The sequence below is a fragment of the Sphaerodactylus townsendi genome, linkage group LG14 (assembly GCF_021028975.2).
Source record: "Sphaerodactylus townsendi isolate TG3544 linkage group LG14, MPM_Stown_v2.3, whole genome shotgun sequence".
Taxonomy (NCBI): Eukaryota; Metazoa; Chordata; class Lepidosauria; order Squamata; family Sphaerodactylidae; genus Sphaerodactylus; species Sphaerodactylus townsendi.
In genome coordinates this window covers 13315111-13332126 of record NC_059438.1, presented here as the reverse complement: position 1 = coordinate 13332126, position 17016 = coordinate 13315111, and the positions used below count along the sequence as shown (strand labels likewise).

At 43.5% G+C, this 17016-nt stretch overlaps 1 protein-coding gene across 4 annotated transcripts in view; it reads left to right on the top strand.

Moving 5' to 3' along the window:
- The window catches only part of FTO (FTO alpha-ketoglutarate dependent dioxygenase), a 250439-nt gene that overhangs the window by 232254 nt on the left and 1169 nt on the right, over positions 1–17016 (top strand). The window lies entirely within an intron of this gene.

Below are 17016 nucleotides of genomic sequence, written 5' to 3'. Positions count from 1 at the left end.
CTTCTTCTTCTTCTTCTTCTTCTTCTTCTTCTTCTTCTTCTTCTTCTTCTTCTTCTTGCTTACTTCTTGCTTAGCCTTCTTGCTTGCTTCTTGTACCTTTGGCTGGCTGGCTGTTCTTCTTCTTCTTCTTCTTCTTCTATTTCCTCCAGGGGAAACTGGTCTCTAGTATAGAGATCAGCAGTAATTCCCGAAGAACTCCAGACCATACCTGGAAGTGGGCAAACCTTGGAAAATACGGACCATGCACCATCAACATTTCAGAAGAGTCACTGCTCACAAGCAGATTAAAAATACGAATGTGCAAAAAGGGTATTGATAAGGGTATTGATCCCCTTACCCTTTCACAACAGCCTCTAAACACACAGCAAAGGCCCACTTTAATTAGAAAAAAAAATGCCAACGTATACGCGATTAGCTTTAAACCTCTGCAAAATCAGTGGCCAGGTCCAGAGAAACCAAAGTAAAATCCTTTGTGTTTTGCTGAATAGGCTGCTTGTATCGGCGCTTGTGCTAGATAATGTTAAGAAGGATTTATGAATTATTGTGTGTGTGTGGGGGGGGGGGAAGCTTTTGAAAAAAAACAGCTTTGTGCTGGAAGGAAGATTTCTGAAGGTAAATGTTTGGAGCAATGAATCTATGTTGCGCTTTGTTAGGTCAACCCAGATAAATATTGGATCTGTGCATCGTTAAGACTGAACATATAAAAACAGCCTTCTATCAATTCTGACTATTGGCCTTTGAGAGAGAGAGAGAGAGAGAGAGAGAGAGAGAGAGAGAGAGAGAGAGGTGTTGTCATCTGCTTATGGTGACCACAGCAAGGGGCTTTCAGGACAACTGAGAAGTCGAGGTAGTTTACCATTGCCTGCCACTACAGACCCTTCCTGTATTACCTTTCTTTCAAGTTGGAATCCTGTTTAGCTGACAAGATCTGGCAAGATCAGACTATACCAAGCCACCTTCCCTTCTACTGTTTGAGAGAGAGAGAGAGAGAGAGAGAGAGAGGGTCAACAGGTATATTCACACACACACACACACACACACATATATATATATATATATTCACACACACACACACACACACACACACACACACACATATATATAAAATCCTGTAAACAGAATAATGAGCCTTTTTACCTCAGAAATCATAAACAAAAGAACTTTACTTATGCTGAGAGGGAAAAAAGACTATATTTATATAAACATAGTAACACTTATAAGTCGATACATTTACAGTTCATCGTTTTGATTCCAATTTGGTTACCAATAACAAGCACAGTTTACAGTATTAAACTTGTAGTCAGAGGCTTTTACATAGCTTTTAGTTAACAGAACACTGAACAACATCTTTCCTCAGTCAGAGTCAGAGAGCTACAGTACCAACTGTCACTCTTAGAATGTTCACTGAGCTCTCCCAGAGTTCCGTGCCTGCTGCATGCAAGGCTGTCAAATCCAACAGACAGACAGACAGACAGACAGACTATAAGCAACATGTATGTATTTGTTTTTTTGTTTTTTTTAAAATCCTGTCTGTCCTGCAGAGAGTTCAGATCAAGATGCCTGCTGTTGCTCCCTTCTCCCAATTTTATCATAACAGGAGTTCTGTGAAGTATGGTAGGCTGTGAAATATGGTAGAAATGTGAGTGGTAACCTAGGGAGTTTCATAATAGAATGGGAGACCAAGGTTTCCTGTCAAGTTTCCCTGATCTAAAATGGTGTTTCTCTGTTCAGAATGGCTTTCTTACTCAAACCAGTATAGCTGGGGTTGCCAGGTCTGGGTTGGAAAATACCTGGAGATGTTGGGGGCGGAGCCTGAGGAAGGTGGGGTTTGGGGAGGGAGGGGCCTCAATGGGAAACAATGCCATAGAGTTCCACCTTCCAAAGTGGCCGTTTTATCCCAGGTGAATTAATCTCTGTCACTTGAAGAACAGCTGTAATAGCTAGAAAACTCCAGCCAACCCCCTGGAAGTTGACAACCCCAAGGAAAGCACACATACGGCCTTCCATCTGAAATTCATGAGCCCTAACAAGGGACCCATCTGAATCGCTTGCTTGAAAGCCCAAGTTCCTGCCGTCTTTATTATCATTAGGTTATGCCCCGTTCCAATGACTCCATCCAACGAGGAATTTCAGAACCGGCGGAACGATCTATTGAAAAGCAATTTTGTCATTTCAGTTCAGGCAAGGCCAATTTTGAGGACAACACCAAAGTTTACTCCGAAGGTCATTTCAATCTTCCATAGATCTCGAGATATTACATTACCTTCGTTCTATTTTTTTTCTCCCTTTCCTGAAGCCACAGCATAAGAGCGAATGACATAAATTAAGGCGTTTGAGGCATCTGCAGATAGACATCAGACAGACTGGGGAGTAAAGGCAGGCTTCGCCATTATTTGTTCTTCACCACCCTAAAGTGAAAGAGAACAAAGCATCAAAGGCCTTTGTAGCACGATGGCTCAGAGCCAGCAATGTATATAGTATCATAAAACAAATGCTTCGGTTTCTCTGATCGGTCTGGAGTCACAGTTAATAGAAACAATGCTAGGATCCCAGTCCAGAGATCTTCACATAGCGTTATGTAAACATAGAAGTCTGGTACACTAACAGTTGGTATTGCGCGCGCGGGGGGGGGGGGGGGGGGTTTTACCTGAAAAAAAAGACAGTAATAAAAGGGAGCAAAGAAATCAGATCTCAAACGCTTGATTTTTTTTTTGGCATTTTGGGGCACTGCCTTTTTAAAAAGAAGCCCTCTCTTACTCCCTTACCTGCAACCTGGCTGGGCCCAGAGGCGTATCTAGGGAAAATGTAGCTTGGTGCAAAAACTGAGTCATTCCGCCCCCCATATGGATGGCCGCCCTCCCCCACCATGACCAAACAATTTTTTTGCACCTGGTCTTGAAGTCAGTGTATGGACCCAGGGGGAAGGAGGGGTGGGTAGGGGGATTTTCCGCCGCCCCCACGTGACTAAATGGCCACAGCCCAGGGACATTTGACCCCATATGTCCCTGTGGGTGGTACACGACCCCTGAACTGAGTTCTGCCTGTTCTTTGGCCGACTGTGGCTGTCCAGGGTTTTCCAACAGGCCTTTTCCCAGCCTTCGACCTGGGTTCCTTTGGCTGAAGTTGCCAGGAATCAAGCCACCTTCTGCATTTGTAGTGCACGCTCGATCACTAAGCCAGTGTCTGCCAGATGGACTTTCAAAAGTCTTCATCTGCTTTCAATTTCTTTCTCGGACTGTTTTTATGACCAAGCAACAACAGTCTCAGATCTCGTGTCTGATCATGGGTAATCAGGGATGTAATTTACAGTGTTGGCCGTAATAAACCGTGTGCTTTCAGGATTTAAAATCCCCTTGTCCTCCTGTTTTCCAGCGTTTCACTGGCGCAATGTGATTTTTAGTTCCACCAATATAAACTGTGGGGTTTTCTTTTTGTTTTAAAAAAGGATGCTTGGGGTTAGCATCTTGAGTCATCCTCCTTTCCCACTGCCAATGCTGGAACTGCCCCTCCAGTGCTTTTTAAACACGTTCAAACTCTTCGGCCGTAAAATAGGGATTGCGAGGTATGTTCGTGACAGCATTGCTGCAGGCGGAGTCATGAGTGGAGGAGCATCTGGCTAAAAGTCCACATCTGTTTCAGGAGAGCCGAACTGCAATGGGGATATGCACAAACACACTTGCCACATGCTTCTGCTCAGTCTTGATCCTTCTACTTGTTCCAAAAACCTTAGAAATTCTTATCTTCACTTCCATCCCCACTGAGAATCCCAGGCAAGCAGGATCCGCTCTGCAGCTGAGAAATTGAGTTGTCGCAAGGACTTGTGTCCCTCCTGCTTGACATTTCGAAGGGACAGTCTTCGAAGGGACAGTGTTTTATTGCTTGTTGTTTGCATTTTCAGCCTTAGTTTGTGCTTTACGATAGCCTGCACTGTCAACTGATGCATCAAAGATTTGGTCCAAAAATGCAAAGCTCCCAAAATGCGGAGCATATGGAAGATAACTATGGCCCCTTCCGCACATACAGAATAATGCACTTTGAATCCACTTTGCAATCCACTTTGCAGCTGGATTTTACCATGCGGAATAGCAGAATCCACTTTCAAACCATTGCGAAAATGGACTGAAAGCGTATTATTCTGCATGTGCGGAAGGGGCCTATAACAATATAAATAGTTTAAGGTTGCATTCGACTAATTTAGTTCTGTAAAAAAAATGGCAGTCCTAACTGTAATTTTAAATTGTAGTCTTTTATGGGAGGTTTTAAATAATTGTTGTTTGATTTACATTGTAAGTCACTGCTTTGGAGAGCCAGCGTGGTGTAGTGGTTAAGAGCAGGTGGACTCTAATCTGGAGAACCAGGTGTGATTCCCCACTCCTCCACCCGAGTAGCAGAGGCTTATCTGGTGAACCAGATGCGTTTGCGCACTCCTACATTCCTGCTGGGTGACCTTGGGCTAGCCATAGTTCTCTCTGAACTCTCTCAGCCCCACCTACCTCGCAAGGTATCTGTTGTGGGGAGAGGAGAGGAAAGGAAAGGAGTTTGTAAGCCACCTCGAGTCTCCTTACAGGAGAGAAAGGTGGGATATAAATCCAAACTCTTCTTCTTCCCTGCCCCAAACCCCACCCTTCCCACCCTTCACCCCCAATTCTTTGCGAATGTCCCAAACTGGAGTTGGAACCCTATTCCACTATTGGAATAGCTGGCTGCTGATGGATCCTGGGAAGGTAGGGACAGACTGGCAGATGTACCCGGCAAGCCACGCCAAAAGGCCTCACACCCTCGAAGTTTTTCACCAAGAAGAGTTGAGCGTCTTCAAAGGGAAGGGTGCGTTCCTACCCAGACTCCTTGCCTGATGCGGGAACTCTTGCTTCAAAGCTTTGTGTACTCGATTAACCCTTTGGAGAGATGATCCGGCAACCTGCGTGCCCATCAGGAAAGGTGTGTGGGCATGCATATGTATGGTGCGTTTCTCAGGCATTCAAGAATGTATTTTTGCAATTGATGCGATTGTCAAACTCGGCGCATGGAAGCGGTCGAAAGGGCCTCGGTGGCCTGCGATGCAAAGTTTGTCCTTTGGATGGAATGAAACATCATGTTTCCACACACGTTGTGGCATTTAGCGAGGTTAGCTGACAGGGATGCCTCCCGTCTTTCTGTACTGTTCTCACCCTAGATTAAACTCAAAAAAAAGGAACAGGCAGCTATGAAATGCAAAGCAAACTCTGCAGTTGATACATATCAGACATGTAACTCAAAAAGTTTTCACTTCTAGCAACTGTCTATAGAGGCTAGACCAGAGGCATATCTAGGGAAAATGGAGCCTGGTACAAAATCTGAGCCCCCACCCCAATATGGGCGGCCGCCCTCCCCCACTATGACTAAACAACATTTTTTTTTGTACCAGGTCATCTCAGAGTCATCATCACAGTTTATGGACCCAGGGGGAAGGAGGAGGGGGGTGGGAAGGGCTATTTTCCGCCCCCACATGTCCCCCCAGTGACATTTGACCCATATGTCCCTGGGCAGTATGTCCTCAAGATTGCATTTAGATTTTGCCCCCTTGATCTCTTTCTCCCAGCCACCACTACGTTTGAGGCATGTTCCTTAATACAGTGGGGAGGGGAAAATACTCTACACATGCTCTGAGGCCATTGTTGTCGCCATGAGCCTTCCCATATCACAAGGCAGGACTCTGGCTTCTAAAAACAGATTTGGGTACTCAAGTCTGGAGGGTCCCTGGTCCATTTTTGTGACCAAAAATATTTGAAGATGGGAGGGAGCGGATGCATTCAGTATTTCACATAAAAGAAACCAAATATGATTGGCAAAACATTTGTGTTTTTTTTAAAAAAATTCGTATCTGAAATGCCACAAATATATTCATGCCACTTGCTCATTTGTGGTTTTTGGTTTTAAAAATGTATAGAAGGAGAGATTTGAACACATGAATCTGCCTTCTGTTGAATCATTGTCCATCTAAATCTAGGTCTGGCCCCTTCTGCACATACAGAATAATGCATTTTCAATCCACTTTCACAATTATTTGCAGGTGGATTTTGCTATTCTGCACAGCTGCAAAGTGCATTGAAAATGGATTGAAAGTGCATTATTCTGCATGTGCGGAAGGGGCCTCAGTGTTGTCTGTTTTGAATTGCAGTGGTTGTTCAAGATTTTGCACAAAGGTCTTTCCCAGTCCGTGAGATCCTATTTCTGCCTGTGCCAGAGACTGGATCACAAATCTTTGCATATGCTAAGCAGATGATCTACCACTGAGCGACTACTTCTCCCCCTTCAAAACCCTGACCCATGCTTAATTTATTATGCCTTCACCCTGGGCTGAAGCACAGATGACTCAACAGACCTAGGCTATCCAAGGGCTCTTTGCTTTGTGTTTTCATGGAACAAGCTATGAAATCAATCTCATAGGCATTGACTCTTGACTCTAGCCTGCTTAGGAGCATTTTCTGTGGTGGCTTCTACATTGTGGAAACGTCTGCCTAAGCCTATTAGGAAGACCCACGGCACTTTCATTGTTTGTCAAAATGTGCAACGCAAACTTAAGGAGTGTTGTTCCAGGCTAAGCTTCTTCTTTTCAATGGGCTTAGACTGGAGTAACTCTGCATAGGATTGCATTAAGAATTGTATGTTGAATTGGTTCAGTTCTGGCCATGGTTTCTACTAGGAAGAGAAGAACATAAGAACATAAGAACAAGCCAGCTGGATCAGACCAGAGTCCATCTAGTCCAGCTCTCTGCTACTCGCAGTGGCCCACCAGGTGCCATTGGGAGCTCACATGCAGGATGTGAAAGCAATGGCCTTCTGCGGCTGTTGCTCCCGAGCACCTGGTCTGTTAAGGCATTTGCAATCTCAGATCAAAGAGGATCAAAATTGGTAGCCATAAACTGACTTCTCCTCCATAAATCTGTCCAAGCCCTTTTTAAAGCTATCCAGGTTAGTGGCCATCACCACCTCCTGTGGCAGCATATTCCAAACACCAATCACACGTTGCGTGAAGAAGTGTTTCCTTTTATTAGTCCTAATTCTTCCCCCCAGCATTTTCAATGAATGCAGATTCATGTGAGAAAGAGAGAAAGAGAGAAAGAGAGAAAAATTTCTGTCTGTCAACATTTTCTACCCCATGCATAATTTTATAGACTTCAATCATATCCCCCCTCAGACGTCTCCTCTCCAAACTAAAGAGTCCCAAACGCTGCAGCCTCTCCTCATAAGGAAGGTGCTCCAGTCCCAGAAGAAGAGTTTGGATTTATATCCCACCTTTCTCTCCTGCGAGGAGACTCAAGGAGGACTTACAAGCTCCTTTCCCTTCCTCTCCCTACAACAGACACTTTGTGAGGTAGGTGGGGCTGAGAGAGTTCAGAGAGAACTGTGACTAGCCCAAGGTCACCCAGCAGGATTGTAGGAGTGCAGAAACACATCTGGTTCACCAGATAAGCCTCCACCACTCAGGTGGAGGAGCAGGGAATCAAACCCAGTTCTTCAGATTAGAATCCACCTGCTCTTAACCGCTACACCATGCTGGCCAGTCTTTCCTGCCCTGATTGTCCTGTTGCCTTAAATAGATATGTTTGCATGCTTTCCTCAGTCTCCCATCACCCTGCCCCAAGCGAGGTCTGTTTTTCATCTTACTGGGAATCTTTGCAATTAGATTCCAATGTTGTCTTCTCATCCATGTACTAATCGATTGGAAAGGATTTTTCAATCGAACTTGTGGTCCGCCTTTAGTCCCAATGTGGAAAAGACAGACTGTCAATGAAAATGACAACAGCTGCAGTCTACCTCTCAGGGTTGTTGTGAGGAAAAAGTAAGGACAAGGCTCATTTACACCAGTCTGAACTTCAACAGAAGGGGATAAAAACGGAGAATCTCAAGAACACCCCTGACAAAGATTACGAAACCTAAAGGCGTCTGACAACCCTAAAAGGCACATTCATATATCTCCAGCTGAAAATCTTAGTGGCTTCTTAGGTACTGCTGGACTCCAATCTTGCTGTTCTACCAATACAGAAACCGTCTGAAACGATCATACATCTATAGTTTCATGAAGCTTACAAAGACATTCAATAAATGAATAATAGTTCTTATTGCAGGGAACAAAAGGCATAAATGACTTCAGCGGCTACTGGACACCTCCCTCCTTTTCTCAAAAGCCGAGTTACAGTTCCATCCGATGTGTTCTGTTTTCATTGTTGTCGTGCAAGAACACTGAGTCCATTATTTTGAGCAAGGAGGAAAGTTACTTTATCCACCTTTGAAATTGGATCGCCTTTGTCGCATGCTTTTCTGAAGTTGTTCTACAGCTTTTGTGCAACGGAGCTGAGGAATTCGACGCGGCCGTCCCCTCAAGCTTATAACTGGGCCACCTCAGACATGATACATATAATCGTCCCAGCCATTTGACCTCTGCATTGTCGCACGGTGGTCAGGTAGGAGCAAAGTGAGTGTCAGGTGACCCTATCATGTGACTGAGATCAGAGGTCAGAAAGTCCTAACTATTCGGCTGTCAAGGTAGCTCATTCATCACCTCGGTTATGTAACTGACATACTGACAAATAGGTTTGAGGTATAAAACTGTTCTCCGGCTACTACTTGAGGGCCCTAAACCTCAATTGGCTGCCATAAATTTTCACGTTAACAGCCAGCGTGACAGAAGAGCAAAGAGAAAGATCAGACTGAAGGATGGCATAATTTGTTAAATTGTTCGTGCTGTGATGGACCCCCACTTTGTTAGTCAGCAAGCGCAGTTGCTTCTTTTTAAAAATTGCAGCTTATGCAATATCACATTGGGTGTTTTTGTCTCTTTGGACCTTCATGTCTCATCAAAAAAATCCATAGAACAAAATGTTTGTGGACCAACATCAGTAGATGACTGCGTATGTTACTTATACCACTGGTCCAGCTATCATTTATTTCCTACATTTATCTTTCCTCCACTGGATTCATGGTAGTTCAGTGACCTTAAAATGAAAAACTGTTTGGACACAAGTGTTTTGTCAACTTTGAACTATTGGTAGCTGGAACAGCCATGAGTGAGAATTTCTGGTCTCTATCAAACGACTGGATAAAAATCCTGGACCAGAAATTTATCTAAAAGGATGACAAGATGATGTATAGACTGTACTGTGCTCTATAACACTACCCCTATAAGCATGGGAGAAGCAATTTTCAAAACAACATCTATGAATATGAGATAAGCAATATACAGAATACTAGATGACACTTAACACAAACAAGATAATATCCACCCTGTTCCTCCACAATTCCCTAAACCGTGTTGGAAAAAAATTTAGGAGGAACACTTATTTGGTTTTCCTACTCAAAGATGCTAACATCTTGGCATAGGACAATTACAGGGTACAGTTTCACCTTTTGTGCGCGTGATGAATCCCAATGTGCGGCAAGCTTACACAAAAGAAAGTCGGAGTCAGTTGTAGTTTCTAATCTAATAAAAAGAGTATTTATTGGTGAACTCCATTCTGGATAGAAAGGTAGGTAGATAGAGTCACTATGTTATCCTAATCTAGCTGGATGGAGATGGTTGCGAGGAGCATCCATCCTCTCTCTAGGCATGGTAGGAACAAGAAGAGGGAAGTGGTCAAGGAAGAAGCCGGAAGGAAGGAAGTCCCTGAGAGTATCAGTCTAACATCAAAGGGATAGAACCAGCATGATAGAGTAAAGGTGTCAAATCCCTAGGTCCCTATCTAGCCACTAGCTCTCTAGTAAAACCCCCTCTGTAGGTTGAGGCAGGAAACAGTGTAATAGTGTAAAGTTCTTCACTTCCAACACAATTGTGGCTATCTTGGGGGCATAAAAAGGACACCTGTATTCCAAAAAATCAAAACGAATTAAGAATGTTCCTGTTTGTGGAAACAAATGGCTAAACGTTGCTAAAGCAACTTTACGCTTGCCATAAATAACTCGGTGTAGAGCGGAAAATTTGAATAGCTGACAAAATAACTGCCCAAATTAAAGCCACACAAACTTCTTTCACATAAATAATTCCCTAGAAAAATGGATTCCCTTTTTTATCATCTGTTGATGCAAATAAGTGATTTGGCACATGCTATGAAAGATTGAGAGCCGTATACATAATATTAAGTGGTCTTTTAATCTTCATAAAAGTTATGTTAAATGCTGTTAACTCTATGATATAAATAACACATTGCGTATTAAGCCAGCTGTTGCTACGTTTGATTGACCTGTTGAAACCCTTAATCTTACAATGCCATATTGTGACATTCCTGTCTTGTTATTAAGAGTTGGCATTATGACAATTTCCACAGAGGAGGGACGGCACGTGAAGCCCGCTCTCAGCTCTGTAGATCAAGGTTGGGACAAAAATGCAGTAGATGGACAGGAGATGAACAAACTTCAGTGCCATTTCTTAGATAATTTACACTAGGGTTTCCCAACACCAGGGGTCCCCTGTGGATGCCATGACACCAGCTAAACATTGTTAGAACAAGGGTAGCGCTATGTGGGGTTCTTGCTTCAGCAGGTCTTATGACTGGCCACTGGAGATCTGATTGGCTGTGCATAGTAAAATGACATGGTTTCAGCTGCGACTGCTCCTTCAGAGCTGGTTTTATTTTCTCGCACTCCTCTCCGAGTATATTTTTAAAATTATCCCTCTTTACCGTACAGTTTGGGTGGGATCCTAGGGCATAACACTGACGTCATTTATGGGTTTGTGCGACAAGTGACACAATGCCCCTCATTCCCCCTACTGCTGTAATGAGCATTAGTGAACACTCAGGCCTTAGGGTGGGGAGGGTGTCCCAATACAGCAGGAAACCTAGCCACCTTTCTGCCATCCCATCATAATCCTGCGTATTTAGCCAGTCCTTAGACTGTGAACTCTTTGTTAAAGCATAGCAAGCTACTTCTCCGCCTCTATCAACTGTAGATCGTTGCCCAGGAGGGGAAAGGGGTGGGCGAGTACTGTTTTAAAATAAATGGTTAGCACATTAGTATAAAACCTATTGATTAAAAACACCACGCATAATGTTAGTCTTTTAGTCTCTTGAGTGATGCAATCCTGAAATAAATTTATCCCTTTGACTCTTGCATTAACCTTTTATTGACTGCTTGCATACCCATAATTAACACACACTTTAGCTAAAGTGGTTAATTTTAGCATCATGACCAGTGGCTCCTAATGTAGTTGACACCCCAATCATCGAAATGTAAGTAAAACCCCAGGGAAAATGCCCAGATGGTTCACGGTCGACAGAAGACTCCAGGCAGGCAAGCCACGTATGTTAGCCAGCAGTTACAAAGTCGCCAAAGTTTGAAAGCGACGGGCTTGAAATAAGAATTTGCCAAGCTCAGCGTTCAGTTGCGTCCACAAATCCTCACTCGGTATCCCTAGTTGAAATATATTTTGAGTCTGTGGTCAATTACCCACTGGCTCTGGGGTGTGCAGTGGGAACAGAAGCACATAAGGGCAAGAAATCTTGCCCCGATGTCAGTGGTGGGATCCAGAAATGTTAGTAACAGGTTACCATGGTGGTGGGATTCAAACTGTGGTGTAGCGCCAATGGGACTGGGTGGGGCACGACGGGGGCATGGCTGGGCATTTCAGGGGCGGGGCATTCCTGGGCAGGGCTATGACAAGGACGAAGCCACTGCACCAGTCCTTGGGCAGGAACCGAATGCACGCAGGCGCAGGCTGCCACGCACGCCGGTGCACCTCCTGCTAGACTGCTTCAAGTTCTGTGCGCTACTGCTGAGAGAAGGGGTGTAACTAAGGCAAAAATCACGTGGCAAAATCACCAATTAGTAACCCCCTCTCGGCACACACAAATAATTAGTAACCTACTCTCGGGAACCTGAGCCCTTCGGGGGAGGGCGGTATATAAATTTAACCAATAAATAAATAAATAAATGAGAACCTGCTGGATCCCACTTCTGCCCGATGTGTTTCCTCTTTGCAGCAGGCAGAGGGAGGAGGCGCATTGGGGCAAGATTTCTTGTCCTGATGCACTTCCTCTTGCCCTGCGCATGCGAGAGCACTTCTGGCATGACATTTCACACCAGAGCGGGGTGAAGGCGGGGAACATCCAGAAGTGAATAATCAGCCTATGTGTCTCTTTAGTGCTTGTGCCATTCATTTTCACGTGATCAGGTGCTCAAAACTGGTAGCTACATTGGCGCATGCTCAGAAACTAACTACTTCACAACCTTAAAACCAGAGGTGGGATCCAGCAGGTTCTCACCAGTTCCCGAGAGTGGGTTACTAATTATTTGTGTGTGCCGAGAGGGGGTTACTAATTGGGTCTGCTTTTCCGTTAGAAATTCCATTAGGTCCAAAATCATAAAGTCCCGTTGTTTCCTATGTGGCTGGTTAGCGAAGGTAGAAAACGGGATTATTCTCCCTGTTGGGATGTTTTAAAAACATGTTTTAGAAATATGGTAAAGTTCCTTGTTTAAGGAAAGTATCCTTCTTTTGATTTCTAGAAACAAAATTAAGTATTTGAAAGTATTAAGTATTTGACAGGCAGTCAATTAGAGGAGAAGTAGTTGTTTCTGTTGGCAGTAGACGATAGGACTTGCTATAATGAGTTTAAATTATGGACAGAAAGATACCAGCTGGAAATTAGGAACTTTTTTTTTACAGTAAGAGTTTTTTACAGTAACAGAGAAATTATGAATGCCAGCCCCATTGGTGCTACGCCACTGTTTGAATTCCACCACCAAGGGAACCTGTTACTAAATTTTTTGGATCCCACCACTGCTTAAAACTGACTGTTGAAACTGACTAGACTTTTTAAAAACGGGGATGCAGATTTGCAAAAAAATAACTTGACTCTTTGCCATCAATTTTGCTGGAAATTTCCAAGTCAGAGGGGAGAAAAATGTGGGTTGCATAGGCAATACTTGAATAATGTAAATGTGACCTTTTTAAAAAGAGAAGTAAATCGCACGTCTGGGAGCATTTCATAGTGGCTCCTTTCCCTCCCGATCACTACAGTTCAGTTCCCAACTGGCAGAGCAAGAATCCACAAAAAGTGAGACAATTGGAGTACTTGAGAAAAAAATGTGGACGTAGCTTCATTTTCAAGCGTTCCAAAGGGTGGACCCATCACATTGAGCCAGTGAAGGTTTGACCATCACCAAAGGTTTGCAAGGTGGGACTGATAGCAGAGCCCTGAACCTGGTAGGGTGGAGGCCACTGAAGAAGTCTATGGGCTGTGGACAAAGCCTTCAAAGAAAAGCATCACATAAGGTGCTCTGAACTGCCATTAAATCACAACCCCCACAGGACTTACAAGGCAAGGGACTAGCGGAGGTGCTTAGCAGCCCTGTACTTCCTTGGTGGTCTCTCATCCAAGTACTGTATAGGGCCGATCTTGATTCGTTTCTGAGATCTGACAACATCAGACTAGATAGGGCAGGGCTGTCATATCACATGGGATCCCCTCCACTTGTTCTAAGACTCCCTTGGTAATTAGGTGAAACTGCTGTTCAGCTTATATAAAATAAATGAAATATTTTGCCAATGTGTGGTTGAGAAACCATGGCCATATCAAGTGCAATAGAATAACATGCTCTCACAAACTTAGCACAGCTTGGAAGGGGCTCATACTTGACAGGGTTTACTGGACCATTCACATTCAGATGCCTCAACCAACTGAGATCCAAAACTTCATAAACTAGAAAGGTTTCAATCATGCTCGAGGCATAAAGGAAGGAGGGAATAATCATGGGGGCTCAGCAACTAAGCACATTTGAATGGGGCCTAGTTTGTTTGCGACGTCCATATGTAGCCAGAAACAACTAACCAAAATAACCTGGAAGAACTTTTGAGTTCTTCCCAACTCTTGACTAATTCAGAATGTGGTTTGCCCACTGGCTGGGCAGAGGCACAACCTGAAACCATGATTTTTTTTAAACCATGGCTAGTCAACATCTTTGCCTTTTAGCCACCACTCATGATAGAGGCAGACTTTCTCATTCAGAGCTCAACCTCTTAGCCATCAGGCTAAATGAGCCTATAATTTCACGTTGATCATTTGCATAAATACCTTTTCACTGAAATGCACTGGCAAACGTAGCATAATAAAGGAAGGGTAGCCCAAGAACACAACCATGTTAGTATGTCATTACACTCAGCTCCTTTTTTTGCATATTAAGTGTGTTCAGTTCCATAATTTAAGGGAGGGGGCATCTCTGACCCAAGACCTATGCAACCAGCACCTCTGAGAACTCCTTTGCCAAACCGTATTTGCTCAACAACTGTTACGAAGCGGCCTGCTAAACAAATCCGCTTTTCTTCTGCGCTGCGCAGCTTATCAATGCAAACAGTTTAATATTTATGCTAAGAGGATTGTCAAAAGTAGCTTGTGTTCCTTTAATTCTTGTTTTAAATAAATAATGAGAACATTTGAACACATTACTCTTCTCAGAAGGCCTGAGGTCGGTTAATCTTATTATTTATGAAGTGATGTGCTACATAATAGTGCTTAGTGCATGTTAACAGATGCTATTATCACAGGCTGATGTGGGGAGCCGAAGATATATAGGAATGTTACATGTTAATACTGTCCTGGTGGGGTAATGGAGGATGGATTGAGTGTTGAGAGGAGGTTGGAGCTGCAATTAGCCGCATACCAACATGGGTGTAAAGTTGAAGTATGTTTTCTCCGCAGCCTTCTGCTACCATCAATAATTCCCAAGAGGAGGATGACCCGTTTGGGTTTCATTTCATTCTTTCCTCGAAGGGGTCAGCGCAGTGGCTGGCAAACTGGGGTCGTTCGTCATTTTAGCAGCGCCAAAAACATTAATCGATTAATTGCTGAGCATCCTTTATCTCTGCTGCAAATTAAGATCGGGAGTTTTACGTCATGTTTTATTTGACGCGTGCCTCCCCACTCTTCCAAAAAAATATTCTTTCAAGTGGCCGTGTGACAAACATTCTGTTTGCATCTTTGCACAAGGTGGATGGTTTATCCATGCTGTTTTTAATCGAATGTTTGCAATTGTTTCACATTTTCATGGAATCGATTGATTTTTTTTCTCCCCCACCCAACTACTTCAAAAAATATTGTGGTTATTTCTGAGCATGTCATCTCTCTTCTGTATGCTTAAATCCCTATGGTCATTTCTGCACGGTTCAAATATCCCGGGTTGGGCAAGGGAAATGTCTGGTTTGGCCAAGAAGTTCGCACGGTTTCCAGTCCTAAAGCAGGTTCGTCCTGTGATATTTCCCTCATTTTGAGATTTTCAAAAATCACCAATTTGGTGATTCTTTTCAAAAATCCCGCATTGAACCTGCTACCATGGGAGCAGAACCAGTTTATTTTTCCCGTCCAGCTGCCTTATCTTTCTGCCCCCCACCCCCCTGATCTCCCCACCTGACGTCATGTCAGCTTTCTGCCGACCATTGCAGCCCGCTCTTCCTAAAACGGTCTCCCAAGCACATTTTCTGCTCATGGTATCGACCGGGTGCCATTTTGCCTGGGTTAATCAGGACTGGACACCCAAAATGACCCTTTCTGGTTATTTAAAACTTGACTAGTTGCCATGAATACATTAAGTGCTGTGGAAATTAACCAGGCTAGCCCCAGGAAAATAATCCAGTATCACTGTAATATTGGGAGGTTTTTGGACGTTTGATTGGAGAAATCAAGAATGCTGACATTTGTCCAAAAGAAGAGCACTGTTTCTCACGAAGGGGAAAAATAAGATATTCGGCTATTGTTTCTTTCGTACAATAATAATTTCATTTACATACACTTTCATTTATGTTATAGTGTTAATGTATTGATACATATTGCTAAGATACATAATGCTGAGATATTGCTGTATTGTTGCTGTATTGTTAATGTTTTGATATATTGCTAATATATTGAATTGTTAATGTATTGATACAGTGCTGCTGTTGTTGTAACTGACTAGGTTCGATGTGTTAAGTCGCCATCTGAAACTTTTTTATTTTACAGTTTTATGTATGTTATTTTACAAGTTTGTATTCTATTTAATGTATACTGTTATATTATGTTGTTCGCCGCCCTGAGCCCTACGGGGATGGTCGGGGTATAAATCTAAAAATGAATGAATTAATGAATGAATGAATGTACTGCTGCATTCCAATGACTGAGATAGGACAACCCTAATTTGAGATAGGACAGTCCTCTGCGCTCAGCGGAGGCCAACTTGTCCCTGGCCCCTCCATGATGCGGTTGGCCTCCACTAGGGCCAGGACCTTTACAGCCCTGGCCCCTGCCTGGTGGAACACTCTTCCTCCAGCTGTCCGGGCCCTGCGGGACCTTGGCGAGTTCCGCAGGGCTTGCAAGACGGAGTTGTTCCACTGGGCTTTTGGAGTGTCCAGTCGGCTGGAAAGTTCCCCTCCTTATCTTAAGATATAGGGTCCATTAGCATCAGTAGGACCCACCCTTTTCTTCTCTCCCCTCCTGGGAGGGTTTAAAAGGGATTTAGCGGGCATCGTTGCATTACACTGTTGTACTATGTAAGAATTGCTGTTTTTAACTTATGTATTTAGTGGTTGAATTATATTTGTTTTATGCTTTTATACTGAATCTTGTGTTGTTCACCGCCCAGAGCCCTTTGGGGGTTGGGCGGTATACAAGTCTAATAAATAAATAAATAAATAAATAATTTGAACTTGCGTTGATTGGTTAATCCTAAACAGTGAAAATTGATCATAACCCTCTAGACCAGAATAACTGTGCCCCTCGATGTCGATCCGGTTCCCCACTTAAAGCATCGCATAAATTATGTTTTTTCTGCAAAGTACCCTCCATGAGCTATAAACCAATAGTTCACTTCTATGATTTTTGCTTTTGCTGAAAGTGTTATAATCACATGGAGTCCTCATCAGCTTTGCGTTGCTTTATGAACATTAGCTAATTAACCAGCAGCTGGTAAATTAAGGAAAGAAGCCACAAAATTGCTACACGTTTCTTAATGCAGTAGGAATAAGCGGCAGTCTTTATTACAAAGTAATCTTACGAGATGTGTCGGTTTACTACTCAT